General features: G+C 41.6%; 1 long non-coding RNA gene across 2 annotated transcripts in view; it reads right to left on the bottom strand.

Annotated features, from left to right (window-relative positions):
- Positions 1-15,116, bottom strand: part of LOC135321158 (uncharacterized) — a 71,594-nt gene extending 56,478 nt beyond the window's left edge. For both annotated transcript variants that reach the window (XR_010380685.1, XR_010380684.1), the window contains exons 1-2: positions 14,979-15,116; positions 1,737-1,927 (exon numbers count right to left, since the gene is read on the bottom strand). This is a non-coding gene — a long non-coding RNA (uncharacterized LOC135321158). The remainder of the gene's footprint in view (positions 1-1,736; positions 1,928-14,978) is intronic.
- Positions 15,117-15,591: the final 475 nt, after the last annotated feature.

Below are 15,591 nucleotides of genomic sequence, written 5' to 3'. Positions count from 1 at the left end.
AATATGACTGTTTTTGATGGTAATAGAAATTACATGGCTAACATTTCCTGAAAAAAACTGGATTAGATATGGAAAACTGGACCTTGGGGTTTTTAAAATTTGATTTCCTGTTTCATTTCCAGAAAAGCAATAGGAATATTGAAAAGTTTATAAAGAATATTTTGACATGGCTTAGTATCTACATTTGTTATACAGCATACAATTTGAGGATTTTAGATGGACCTGTAAGACAAGAGACGGTTCTTTTAGACAGCAAAAATAGAGAGGGCAAGAGCACAGTCAGTTTCATTTGTACAACAGTTTGGGCCTTAGTTTCCTCATGTGTAAAGTAAAAGTTTGGACTAAGTGATCTCTTTAAGTCCCGTGCAGCTATTTGATTTGATGTCTGTGATGTTCTCTCTGATCAACTCGAAGCTTAGGCAGGGATACGTGCGTAGGGACAGCATCCAACTTATTTATTTCCCAGGATATTTCCCACATGTAGCACAGTGCCTGGCACACAGTGTGTGCTCAAAAATACCTTCTGAATAAATACATGTCTACAATATTTTGTTTTATAAGATTTTCCTTGACTGCGAAGCACTACAGTTGAAGTTAAATTTATCATAACAACCCCTCCCAGGAATTTATCTGTTGTATTGCTAATATGTTTTTATTTTCCCAGATTTCTTTCATTCCTAATTACTCTGACTGACCATTCACAAAAGGATAAGCTTTGAAGATTTCCAAAAACCTCTGGTGAGGAAATTTTTATAAGCGCCCCTGTATTTCTCACTACATTTTAAAAGGTTATTTATATCTGCAGTATTTTTGGCATTTTAACAAATAATAACATATTCATATTACATCAACACTTACTTCATTGTTTTTCTTTTAAAAGTTCTTTTTAAAAAATTCCAACATCGTCCCTGGTTTTATTTCCTTCATCTCCATTAGTTACCAGTGCCGACTCTTATTATTTTTATTGCCAATATTCCTCTAGAAAACTTAGAGGAGATGACCTATGTGTCCTTGATTTCTGCTTCCAAAGATGCTTCACCAAAGAACAGAAACTCTTTATAGAATGCATACGCTTTAGGGGCATCTGTCTCTGTCTTTAACTTGACAAAAATAAAATAATAAAGTTATGTGTTTCCTTCACACATTTAAAAGCCAGAAATAGATTTAGACGTACATTTTTCAACCCCTGTTGCCAATTTAACAAGCAGAGCGAACCAGACTGCGGCGAGGACGCCACGGCCGCCACCCGCGCCTGCGCCTTCCCTCCCCCCAGGCCCAGCCGCCCGCAGCCCCCCAGGAGCCCACCAGCTGCTCCCCTGGCAGCTGCACGCCCGCCTCTGGGACTGTTCCTGGGACTCATTAAAATCATAGCATCACAGTGTGTCTTTGGACCAGCTCTTTGACACCACTGAATTTCTGCAAATGATTTACTCGGTTTCAGCCTCTTCACGCTTCACCATCGGGAATGGATAGGGACTAACTGACTGCCGCGACCTCCGGGGCACGGTCAGCCTCCTCAAATGAAAGCAGAGGTCAAAAGATGTGTTCCAGGTGCCCACAAAGATGGGCCTGACGGGGAGGTCCATCTGTTACTGCTTTTTCACCCTTCAAGGAAGGAAACCTCCCAGACTTCTGAGAATTTAGAACCCAACAGTACAACATGGTTTTAACTAGTAATATATTTGCTACACATTTTTCCTTAGAAGATATAAAATCAGTTTTGTAATGCCTGTTACCTCAGTCTGTTATCACACAACATACTGAGTGAAGAGTGTCCTCCTGGCCTGAGCTGGGCAGATCAGAGTCTCTCCCAGGAGTTCGGAACGCTCATCTCAGTCTGTCCTGGTTTCTCCAACACAAAAGATGTCACTGGGGAGCTGTGGATCATTAGGGTTTGGGGCTGTGTGCCCTGAGGCCGTAAAAACACCTGTAAAAAGAAAATGAAAGAGAAATCTACAGAGAGAAAAGCAGAGAGAGTGTGTGCTTCCTGGCTCCTCCAGTCTTCCTGGCTCTTGGTTCTAGGCCCTCAGGAGATCAGGCTGCCTCCACCCTTGGCCTGAAGTTCACTTCTCTTATATGCAATGGAAGTCTTTCCTAAAACATTGACTTCACAAGTTTTCCAACAACAAAGCACAATCATATTCCTTTTATCAAGGTCAGTTATCCAAACTCTCAAGAATTTGAATTTTCGAACCCAGAAGTAATTGTTTGACGTATCTAAATAGTAAAAGGTATATTTTTGGTCCAGAATGACACAGAGCATCACTCCCAGCTGTATGTAACCCTGCCAACTATCCCCTCCTCCAAAAAACAGTAATTCACCAATTATTTATTGGGAAGCTGCTATATGCTCTGTACCAGTCAAATGCTAAACGTCTGAAAGCCATCAATACACAGCCCTTGCCTCCTAGGATCTTCCTGATTTCAAACTATACTTTAACCTACAGTAATCAAAACAGTATAGTACTGGCACAAAAAACAGACACATAGATCAATGGAACAGAATAGAGAGCCCAGAAATAAACCTACACTTACATGGTCAATTAATCTATGACAAGGGAGATAAGAATATACAATGGGGAAGACAGGTTTTTTGATAAATGGTGTTGGGAAAAATAGACAGTTTTCTTCATGCAAAACTACATGCAAAAGAATAAAATTGAACTACTTTCTCACATCATATATAATGATAAAATAAAAATAGATTAAAGACTTAAATGTATGATCTGAAACCATAAAACTCCAAGAAGAAAATATAGGCAGATTATACAGACTTTTTGACATCAGTCTTAGTGATATTTTTTGGATCTCCTCAGGCAAAGGAAACAAAAGCAAAAATACACAAATGGGACTATATCAAACTAAAATGCTTTTGCACAGCAAAGGAAACCACCAATGAAACAAAAAGGCAGCCTAATGAATAGGACAAGATATTTGCAAATGATACATCCAGTAAGGGGTTAATATCCAAAATAAATAACTCATATAACTCACCATCAAAAAAACAAACACCAGATTAAAAAGTGGGCAGAGGATTTGCGTAGATATTTTTCCAAAGAAGACATACAGATGGCCAAATGACACATGGAAAGATGTTCAACATCATTAATCATCAGGAAAGCTAGTCAAAACCACAATGAGATACCACCTCACATCTGTCAGAATGGCTGCCATCAAAAAGACAACAAATAACAAGTGTTGATCCACTATTGGTGGGATTATAAACTAAGACAGCTACTGTGGAACACAGTAAGGAGGTTCCTCAAGAAATTAAAAAATATAACTACTATACAACCCAGCAATTCCACTCCTGTATATTTATCCAAAGAAACCAAAAATACTAATTCTATAAGAAGTATGCACACTAATGTTCATAGGCAGCATTATTTAAAACAGCCAAGATATGGAAGCAACCTAACTATCCTTTGATAGATGAATGGATAAAGATGTGGTATATATGTGATGGAATACTACTCAGCCATAAAAAATGAAATCTTGCCATTTGTGACATGGATGGGTCTAGAGGGTATCATGCTAAGTGACATAAGTCAGACAGAGAAAGACAAATAGCATATCATTGCACTTTTATGTGTAATCTAAAAAACAAAACAAAACAAAACAAACAAAATGAAAACAGACTCATAGATACAGAGAACAAACAGATGGTTGCCAGAAGGGAGGGGGCTGAGGGGTGGGCAACATAGGTGAAGGGGATTAAGCAGTAAAAGCTTCTAGCTATAAAACAAATAAGTCATAGGGGAAGGAATACGGTCAATAATATTGTAATAACTTCATATGGGGATAGATGGTTACTAGACTTATGGTGGTGATCATTTTGTGATTTATGAAAATGTCAAATCACTACATAGTATACCTGAAACTAACATAATATTGTATAATTTCAATTAAAAAAAGAATATTCCATTCTGCCTTAGAAAATAAGAGAAATGAACACATACGGAGAAACTAAGAATTGAAACAAATAGCTTATGAGACAGGCAAATTTTGTAAAAAATGTAAGATAAGTAAGTTAGTAACCTCTGAGATGTGTCAGACATCGATAAAGTAAGCAGAGCATTTGTATAATGAACGTGACTAGAAAGGGATGGAAAGAGCAAGAGACACCTAACAGTCACGATATACGAAATAAATGTGAGGCTGTGAATCATCAAATACTCATGACATGCTGAAGATACAGGACGCATATGAGGCATTAGCTATTTACAATGTCACAATTCAGCTGACCATTGGCTCCTCACATCCCCTGCACAATGAATGGAAAATAAAATCCATAGCTGCTCATCAGGCAAATTGCATTACAGCTATCAGCCAGATAGAGGCACGTAGAGCAAGTGTTTTGACCAGGGCACCTTCTATGTATTGAGCCACTTCGCTCAAATCTCAACTCTGGTCCTTGCTAGCATACCCTTATCAAGGGAGACAGAGACAGGACTGAGGATTCAGGTAATGTCATCTTTCCAAGATATGCCTACATGTCAAATGTGTGACCCTACCCCATCTCTTTCACTTTGCTTCTTGCTGTGTGTTTTCAACTGATTTAATAAACCATGTAATTTAACATCTTGTTTTGATCTGTAAACCCTTCTGTTCTGTGATCTCTTGGATAGCCTGCCTGTTGTTAGACTCACAGGCTTCCATTGTAGCAAGGTAATTTCCCCGAGTACAGTAGTATTTACAAGTTTTTAACTTGGATATGAATGGCATCATGTTGTACATATTCATCTGCAACTTGCTCTTTTATCCAGCATCATGTATGTGAGATTCTTCCATGGAAGATATGTGGCTCTATTTAATTTATTTTCTTAGCTATATTCACTATATGAATATATCACAATTTTACTCATAGATTCTTTTTTTAACTTTTATTGAGTTATAGTCATTTTACAATGTTGTGTCAAATTCCACTGTAGAGCACAATTTTTCAGCTATACATGAACATACATATATTCATTGTCACATTTATTTTTGCTGTGAGCTACCACAAGATCTTGTATATATTTCCATGTGCTATACAGTATCATAAATTCTTCTTTTGATATAACGTAGGTTTGTTTCCAATTTTTAACTACTACAACCAGTGATGCTGTGAATTTTCTTGTACATATCTCTTGGGCACACCTAAGAGAGCTGCTCTGAGAATATACCGGGGAGTGCAGTTTCCGAGTCAAAGAGTATGCACACCTTTAACTTGACCAAATATTGCCAAATTGCTCTCCAAAGTGATTGCACCAATTTATATCCTTATCAGAAGTATATGAGTCCCTATGTTCTTAATCCTAGCCAACAATTTGTGTTGTCAGACAAACATTTTTGCTGATTTAATGAATGGATGCACTCTCGTCAGAAAGAAATAATTGTGACAATTAAAAAACCTTGTAGCATTTCCTTAGTACTTCGATCATGAGGGGAAAAAATCTGTGTAAATTTTTTGTCATACTTTTGGACTTTCCCATCATCTGTTTAGGGCCAAGTAAAATTTCCCATTTCTCTTTCCAACTCTGTGGACATCACAGGAAAAACAACTCTGCAACAAAATGTGTCTTTTTTTTTTTTTTCCCGTAGGGATTAGGGCTTGGAAGAATACCATGTTGTTTGCTTTATGTCACAAAAATATCCCTCTGATATGGGATAATGGGCACAAGAAAAAGAATTTAGTTGCATCGATGCTAATCAGTCATCGCTAAGTACATGACATAATGTACTTAGTGATGGTGGGTCAGTAGCTGAACAACTATTACTCATAGGCTAAGGATGCACTCACCTAAAAAATTCTAGAAAGTTGCTCCTTGCCCCCAAATGTGTACTCCAGGGGCTTGCTCCATGCCTTAAATTTGACTATTAGAAATTAATGTACTGGGTTCAAAGTTTTTCATATTTTAGAAACCCCAAAAGTACTCATGTATCATTAGCACCTTATTTGTCACATCTCTTTCAAAAGCACAAAGGGAATGGAATATAGGACCTGCGAGTGCCATTGGGTATAAAATAGAAGCCATTCTCAGCTTATTCCGCTACCTAATCTGGCACATTCAGACAGGCAAATCTTTGTTCTTAATTTCTTGCTGAAGCCTTTTGGGTGACTCCCCAGCAGCACTAGCAGTGTTCTCAAAATGCGGTCTAGGGGTCCCTTTTGGCTTCAGATCCTCCAAGGTAATTGTTTGAAAAAAGCAGATTCCTGAATTCCTGCCCAGGCCTACACTCAGAATGTTTGAGTGTGAGGCCCTGGAATCTGTGTTTTCAACAAATTACCCAACTTGATTTAAAAAAAAAAAATACTTTTTTACAATTGGGACGTATAAAATACATCAAGAAAAGTACTGAAACCATAAATATGTGGTTCAATAAATTATTACAAAGTGAGCCACCATACAGCCACAGTATAAAACAAGAAAAGAGTCTTGCCGGCACTTCAGAAGTCCTACTTGTTCCCTTTCCAATCACCTCCCTCCTCCCTAATTTCAACTACTATTCTGATGTCTCCCACTACCGGTTTGAGTCTTGCACTCATTGAAGATGGGAGCTACAGCAACAGGATAAAATCCGCACGGCTTAGGGTATCATGTGAGGATGCTGCATAACTTGGGTCTTTGCAACCTCATCTTCTGCCTCTGCCCTCTTCACATTTCATTCTGAAGTCATTTGGAACCAGTCATGCGTCATTTTACAATTATTGCCCTAATTCACTGCTCTTACTTCACGCTGTTTCACTGCCTCTGTGCTGGCTGGGGAGTGCCCGTACTTCCTGAGTCTTCCCATTAAATTCATTCTTCATGACCTGTCCAATTACTACTTTCTTGTCAACCTCATGACTTTCGCCCCTGTGCCCCATCCAAGGCAGAACCATCACTCCTTCCATTGTGTGACTAAGAAAATCTTACAATGCAGAACAACTATTCTACGAGTCTATTCCCCTTTCTAGACCAGGAATTAGGGCAGAGATTTATTTATTTATTTTTAATTCTCTAGAGTATAATACGGGCCTAGTGTGTGTCCTTCAGTAGCTGCTTAGTTATTAATCAAACAAATAATCTCCAGGTATACACATCTTTGGAAAAGTCACACACTGCAACGTTAACACCCCCTGGTATATTTGCATCAGATCTTCTCCCTTGTCAGGAAACAAACCAAACTCAGACATCAGGAGAATACTGGGTGCCTGAGAAGAGGCTGAAAGCAAGTGAAGGAAGTGGAGTGAAATGCAAAGGGGGAGGTGGGGGGCCAGAGTGATGTTGCCAAGATCTCTGGGGGCCCTGCAGAGAAGGGAGCAATCACACTGCTTCATGCAGCACTGGGGGGCCTGCCTCACCAGAGTCCTCCCTTCCTTCTCAGACAGGACAGCTAGCTGTCACATGGCTGTGCTGTGTGGGAAGCCTAGACTAATCTGACCTCTTTACAACATCTTTCTCTGCCTCTTAATTGGCTTCACACTGTCCATCTGCTTCTGGGTGTCCATTCTTGTTTGAAAAATGCCACCTTATATGTAACCTGCCTATTTCTTGATCTCAACATACAAGGAAGGTGGAGTGTTCAGTCTTTCAGAACGCCTACCCATCCATAGTATGTGTGAGTAGGAGTGGAGGGCGACAACGAGGCACACAGGGGGCCTTGTGTAACTGCCCTGGTGCTCAGAGGCTCTGGATCCTAAGCATCTGGGCAGCCTGCCACAGGAACCTTCTCAGCAATGTAAATAGCCCTTACACAAATGAACCTAGACTGTTAGGCAAACTGAGAGGCTGCAAGAACAGGAACAAGAAGAATGACTCAAAATTTATATAATCCAAGAAAGATACTGTAAAGCAAAATTGAAACCTATCAGAAAGACAGTGATTGCCGGTGGTTTGATCCCTGGGATGGGGCTAGGGGTGGCTTTGAGTCTGGAGATAACCAGACTGGCCTGCATGGAGCCAGCACTCTTGGGAGATGGCTGTGTCTGTGAAATGAAGGAATAGCGGAGCCCTGCAAACTATAGTGTCGGAGAGAGTGGACCCCTCTGTCCTCCCCTAAAGAACCACGCAGTCTGCAGAAGGGTTTCAAGCAGTGCGGGATCAGCACGGCATCTGGGGGACCCAGTCTACTGCAGAGACACAGGCAGTGAGAAACAGTGACATTAGAGGCCGCCCAGATGCCAATTCTGTTGCTGTTTGGCTGTGGAAGCTCGATGATGAAAGAATCCCAAAAGCCTGGGACTGCATCAGTCCCTGGAGGAGGGGCACTCTCAAGAAGATACAAGTGGATAAATGCCTGAATGATTAATCAGAAAAATAAAAGATTAAAGCCTTCATGATAAATATATATACACCATACATATTCACAACTGATACACACACACACACACACACACACATATCTGACACATGGTAGGCTTTCCGGACGCGTAGTTATACAGGACTAATTACATATGAATGGCTCACTACGTACACATTTGTTGGATACGTTCCTGATTTTTGTTGCCCTCTTCAAATAGATAAACATAGAATTGTTTTCATTTTTCTTTCATTGTAAACTGCTTTCAAAGGATCCTTCTTTAAAGTAACATTTAAATTTCCCCCTGATTTTTCAGAGTAATGCATGTTGGTTGTTGAAAGTTTTGGAAATTAAACAAAGGATAAAAATTATCTGTAATACTGTCATCCAGAGAAAACCACTGCTAACATTTGGTAAATTGCCTTTAATATTTAGGCAGAGGGATTATAGTTTGTTCTGCTCTGTCCTGTTCTGACCACTACTATTGTATCATGAGCATTTCCCGAAGTTATTAATAAGTAAATATATTCTGTCATATAGATGTGCTATAACTTAACCAATTCATCATTTTGGATGTTTTGGTTTTTCAATTTTATAAATAATGTTGTGGTAAATATCCTCTTCTTAAATGTTTATAAACTTAGGCTAATATCCTAGAAGTGAATCTGTTGGATCAAACTGACCCCTTTGAAACCCATGGTTCAATTTGCCAAATTACCCTTCTAAAGGTTGTTTATCTTTTGACCAGCAATCTGCATAAAAGCCCCTAACCTTACCAACATCAGAATTATTTGGAAAAATTTATTTAAGGAATATATTTATAGTTGGCAAAAACTCTCACTCTGTCATCTTTAGAGATTGTTGTTACAGTAGGAAATGAAAAAAATACAGCAATAGTTTCTATTATTAAGAAATCAAGGTCCTTAATGTTTCTGGCTACCATATATCATTGCCAATCCTGGGCAAGTGGATAAGCCATGATGGTAAGCACAACAGTATAATAATCTGGGTAAGCACAACAATATAATTCAAACTGTAACTTGGCAATTGGATGTGAACAGAACCATGTTTATTTCAATAGTTTTAAATCTCTTATTGTACAATATGTGCATTGTCCTTTCCAAGTGTCTGCTCCTAGAAGGCAGTGTTGAGTAATTTGTTGTGACTATTAGCACAACTCATTAATATTAACACACTAAATTTCTTCATATGTCAACCACAGCGTGAAGACTCTTGGTGCAGTGGGTGTTTTTTTGAGCCCATCCTGCTTTCTCTTTTTCTCCCAATACATGCCTGTATCTGATACATTCACCACCTCCCCCAACCCAACTTAAAGATAACATACATTATAAATCAATTAAAAATGTTAAAAAAAAAAAAAAAAGATAACATACAGGCTCTCTCCAAGTGAAGAGAGCAGGATAACCGCTGTTGCTCTGCCCTTCTTCCTGCAGCTCTATCTCAAATACTCTATCCCATGATTGCCATCTGTCCCAGGTCAAGAGCACATTTTGGTGTCTAGCTTAGAGGAATTTTCCTTAGGATGACTTCTTCTCTGTCTCATGTTTTTCCCTCCTTCAGGAGAGTCATGCATTTGGGTACTTTTCCTTTGGTTTTTCACTTCCCCGGAAAAACTTATGTCCACTTTAGTTAGCTTCTCACAAATGTAGTTATCTTTTTGTCTCTTTATCTCTTTCTACTTTCTTCCAACTCTTGCCCATTCACTTCAAGAAAGGTTCTTTTCCTTTCCAAGCCCTTTTCCTATTCCTTTGCTCTAAATCTTGGTTGACAAGGCACGTACCTCAGTCAAGGAGACCATATCTGCCATGTGGAATGCTTAACTCAAGTTGGTGGGTCCTTTGTCTGCAGTAGACTTGAAGAAGAGACAAGAGCAGAGACAAAGTGGCAGAATGAGCACAGACTTGCTGTCAATCTCAGCAAATTGGGTGGAGAAGAGCAAAAGCCAAACACGGAATTGTGAGGAAGAAGAAAGCAAGCCAAGAATGAAGTATGCAAATGCAAGATGGTTTGGATAAATTCCAGAGACCAAGCAGAGTATTTTTCTACCTACTCTCCACTGGCCTTGAGCAGTTAGTGGAGAATTAGTAACGGCCAGTGTTTTAGTCCACTCAGGCTGCTATAACAAAAAGTACCATAGACTGGATGGCTTAAATGACAAATGTTCATTTCCCACAGTCTGCTATCTGGGGAGTCCAGGGTCAAGGCACAAGCAGATGGTTTGGTGTCTGATGTAGGGCCACTTCCTGGTACACAGATGGCTGTTTTCTTGCTATGTCCTCACATGTCAGAAGCATGAAGAGAGCTCTCTGGGGTCTTGTGTGTAAGAACACTAATCCCATTCATGAGGACTTCACCCTCATGACCTCAGCATCTCCCAAAGGCCCACCTCCTAATACCATCACATTGGAGGTTTGCATTTCAATATATGAATTTTGGGGGGACACAAACATTCTGTAACAGCCAGGACTCAGTGCACAGTAGTTGGTGTTGATGAGGCCTGAAATGGTGTCATGGAATAGTTAACTATGTCAGTTTTGCACAGTGAATGCCAGAGAAAGGGGAAAAGGTGGGGAAAAAAGAGAAAGAGTAGCTGAGCTGTAACCACTACTGCCAGAGAGAGAGGATAGAGGGGAAGAAAAACAAGGCACTAATCCCTAAAAAATGTCCGGAAATTCTCTTTAGATAGTCTTTTCAAAAGTTTCCATTTACATTTGTCTTAAAGACAAACTTTTAAAATAAAAACAGAATTACTCTTCATTCAATTAGACGTTTGGTGTATTTACTGCCTAAAATTTTATTATTTCTGCTCTTTATATCAGCAATGCAGAGTATAAATGTCCTACCTATAGAAGTCAACTGGTTTAGATGACTTCTAAAGTCCTACCTACCCACCCCAAAATCTGTAATTCTGTATTTTCACTTGCATTTTATAAGCATTTGTAGTCCATCTGGGAATCCAATGATTTCATTTCTTTTTTTTTTTCCCCAACAGGGATTGCAATACAAGTAAATAACCAACTTATAAACTACTGGAAACTAAACTAGTTGTATGTTGAATTTCTGCAAATTATTTGAAAATACTTTGAATATACAAAGGAAGTTTAACTAGGTGAACTTCATAATCCTTTAAATCTTAAAATTCTATGCAATATATGAAGATTTGCTCATTTTTTAGAAGAGCAAGTGTTTTTTAAAGTGCTGGCTCTTGAAATGATCCATTATATATTCCTATAAGCATACTTTTAAGATACTTGTTTATAATCTCCATATATTTAAAAATATTCAAATCTCCATACACTAAAAAATCTATTTAATCTACAATACACAACCAAAACTTTAAATTTCATATTGAAAAATAAAGGATATTTAAATTATATTTCCTATAATATGAATATTACACAAGACTCAGTTAACTGTAGGGACACCACCACAGAGGGTGGAAAATTTGTTAAGTATGGAATTGTTCTGAGTCAACAATAGAAGAACAAAAGGATAGAATTATACTATATCTTAGATCCTGCAGATCATAGGCCATGATGTTATTCTTTATTTCCTCTAAGATCATTAAAAATCTATCATTTGTTCTTTTGCTTTGAATCACTGAAGCATTTTAAAGAAATTTTTCTAAAAGTAATTAATTCTCTTTCAGGGACACTTTCATTCTAATGTCAGAAGAACTACCAATTTTCTACAATTTTTTACCAAAAACTTTATTTTTAGTTTCATAATATGATAATTTTTTTGTCCCCAAACTCCTATTTTTACAAATGCACTAATCATCGAAGTATTTTTAAGAATTATTTTTAGATCCTATTAAATAGACATCTACTGAATTCAAGAGAAGTGGGAGACATACTTATAGAATGGAATGGAATATAGAATAACCAAAAACCATAATTGTTACCTCACAGGATGGAATGCTTTCCCTTAACAAACCACCAGGGCCTGGGAATGTGAAAAGAATATGTGTGTGTTGTCGGGGAGGTGGTGCTTAAGGGTGGCATTGGCGATGAAAGTAAGTGGTAAGAAGGTAAGTAAGAAATCAACACTTCTTCACTTCTTTGAGTTGTCTCAGATACAGGTGAATGCCTCAATTCTTTTTTTGAGCAGCCATATTGATTAGTGTTGTCATTTAGACATACAGAACTGGATGCTAAAAGCTTTAAATTTTATCTTTCCTTCCTCCCACCATTTCCTCCAGTGTTTAAGGCAATGCAAAGTGGGCCAAAAATGTCGTTCTTAATGTGGGAAAAATGTACTATCTAAATGTGCTCAGAAAACAAACAAGGAGAGATTTCACTGTCTAAATGTAGAAATAATCAGTTACAAGTCAGAAGAAAAAGTATCTGCCCTGACCCATTTCCTTTTCAGCATTACATTCAGGGCTGGCCAGACATATGTAAGTTTGGCAAGAGGATTTAAAGGTGTTTCTTCCAATTCTGAAAACAATTCTACTGAGAGGCTCAATAGTCCAGGAAAGACTACTCATTTTACGACTTGTGAATCACTGATTGTACATCTTTATGGAAGAAAGTTATTTTTCTCTAGCTGTTCAGAACCAACAATGTCTACAAAGCATCAAGATTCCAGACAAGAAATGGAAGAAAAGAATTCTGCATATTTAATTTGTTCATTTGAAAATCGGTTAACCTATATCTTTCCAAGAAGTGGCCTTTATTTCATTACAACCTAAGTTAACTTTCTCTTTAGCAGAACAGGGTCCACAACTGCAAAATCCGGACAATTAGGCTAATAGTGATTAGCCTAATCACTCCCAATAGTGATTCTTCAGTTGAAGAAAAATTTGAGGAAGTAAGCACGCTTATTCATATGAAGTATCAACACAAATATTCCAGACAGAACCTTTCACTAACACTGGAGAAAGAGGTTTAATTATATATTCCATTGTGGCATTACTCATTCCCATGACATGTTTTTGCAAAAAGGAAAACGTTCAGTACTTTAATAAGGTCTTTTTCTTTCAATGTTACCATCCCATCCATTGCTGCAACATAAAGATGTGGTATGAAGAATTTCCCATCTCAAAGAATGCCTTGTATCCAATTAGCAAAGTAGGCACACTCTGGAGATCGGCCAGGATGTGGTAATGGCTTTCTATAAAACTGGATTTTTATATATACTTTAAAATGGATTTACCTGTATTTACAGTGGTTTTATATTTACCAAATGCTCTCTAGCCTTCAAGAACAGAATGCTAAAACTCGAGGAATTCTTCCCTTTTCCCACTTTTGCAAAGAAAGGAAAAATAGACTCTAAAACAAATATCCAAATTTTCTGGCAATAATTTAAGTACATTTTTGGAGGTGTTTTAATTTCTTTGGTTAGAAAAAGTTCATGCAAACCAAACGCAAAAATTCTACAGCGTGCCTTGGGAACTCTATTTTAACACACCCCAGGACTGTTTCAGCGCTGTCGGATTTTTACACTGTGGAAACAGAAAATACTAACCAGTAAAATAACAGGCAGGTTTTCAGGAGGATTGAGAAGGTTGAAATTAAATTACACAGCAAGCAAGACAGTTGTCAAAGCTGCAGTTCGGGTTTGTCGGTTCCCGTTCCTCCCCTCCTCCCCATGCCAGGGCGGTGGTGGGAAGGGGGCAAGATGGGCGAGGCAGAGATTCCCTACAACCGCCAGCTTTTCTTCCAGCGCCGCGCACCTGCCACCCCTCCCTCCGTGCGGTCTTAGCCAACTTCCCGCAGGGCGCCTGAGCCGGCTGGGCGAGGGGCGCACCTGGCCCACCAGCCTCGAGCCGGCAGGGGAGGGGGCAGGGGCGAGCCGGGAGCCCAGATTAGTGGGCCGAGCGCGCTCTCTCTTTTTAAAGTCAGCCTACTGGGGGATGTTGGATTTGGCTGGGCGTGCTCTTTGAAATACTATATTGGGAACCTCATACATTGAAAAAAAATTCTTTTTTAAATTGCAAACCTTCCCAGTTCAGTCGGCAGCTGGAGAGCAGGCCCGAGGCGGCATCCCCTCCCACCGGCCCGCCACCCCCGTTTTCCTCCATCCCGTCCCCTCCCCCCTGCCCGGAGCGGGACTCGCGGGAGCCGCCCCCTCTTGGGCGCCCACTTGGTTCCTCCCAGCTGCCGTGTGAATGGGCCGCCCTCCGGATTCCGCGGAGGGGGCGGCGGGAAGAGGCCGAGCCCGGGCCCCGGCGGCCGCCGCCCCCGCCCCCGCCCCGCGGCGGCCCACGCCGGGATCTGCGTCACTCGGCCGCGCGTGGGCGGGAGCCGGAGCGGCGAATGTAGCAAGAGCGGAATCTCCCAATGTGACAGCGCGCGGGGGGTGGAGGCGGCGGAGGCGGGCGGGGGAGGGGGAGGGTGCAGAGCACGCGGGGAGGGGAGGGGAGAGAAGAGGAGGAGGGGGGAAGGACGCAGCCGGGGGAGGTGCCGCCGCCCGCGCGCCGGAGCCTGGAGGAGCCGCCACCGCCGCCGCGGGCGAGCGAGCGCCGTCGGGGCTGGGGGCGGGAGGGAGCGGCGGGCCCCAGCTGGGTGGGGGGAGCAGGGAGAGCGCGCCCACCACCTTCCCTTCCCCCCTCGATGGGAGCGGGGGCGTCCCGGCCGCCGCAGCCGACTGAGGAGGGAGAGCCGGGGGCCGTCTCTTTGGAGTTGGGGCTGAGGCGTCCTCGGGGGAGAGCGCCCCAAGACCGCTGCAGCCGCTGGCCGAGTACGTACCAACTCGCTGTGCGCCGAGCGCAGGACGCGTTTGTTCTCGTGCGGCCGCGGGCGAACTTGGGGCGGCGGAGTCGCGGGGCCGCGCCGGCACTTGAGGGGGGAGGGCGTCCAGGGGAGCGGGCCCCGCGCGGCCGCCTCCGGAAGGAGAGGGCGGCATCGGGCTCGTGTGGGCGATTCCCGGAGAAATGCGGTGCGCAGGGGCAGCGGGGACTGGGCGAGCAGGGCAGCGGGCCCGACTAGCGTGTTCTGCGCCGAGGAAGCCGGGGGTGCCGCGTCCGTTTTCCTCACCCGGCTGGGGTCTTCCTGGGGGGCGCGGAGTAGTCGCGGGGTTGCGTGGAGTGTTGTGCGTGGTGGGTGCGCGCGCCCGCCCCGGAGTTTTGCAGCCACCTTCCCCGGAGGCAGAATCTTTTTGCTGGTTTGTTTACTTTTTATAAAAGTGTTGCACTTACAGTCTTAATTTTCGTCCTGGGTACACTCTCCTTCGGAATGTAGTTTTCTTTTTTAAAAGCGGAAGGAGAGTTTTGCTTGCAAGTGGCTTTCAGAAACTTGGCACCGAGGTGTAGTGGAAGCGAGAGACTCATTGTGTTCGCTAAGGCCGAGTGTGGAATTCGCA

This window comes from Camelus dromedarius, chromosome 4 (assembly GCF_036321535.1).
Source record: "Camelus dromedarius isolate mCamDro1 chromosome 4, mCamDro1.pat, whole genome shotgun sequence".
Classification (NCBI taxonomy): domain Eukaryota; kingdom Metazoa; phylum Chordata; class Mammalia; order Artiodactyla; family Camelidae; genus Camelus; species Camelus dromedarius.
Note: the sequence above shows the minus strand (reverse complement) of the source record. Positions and strands in the feature narration are given on the sequence as shown.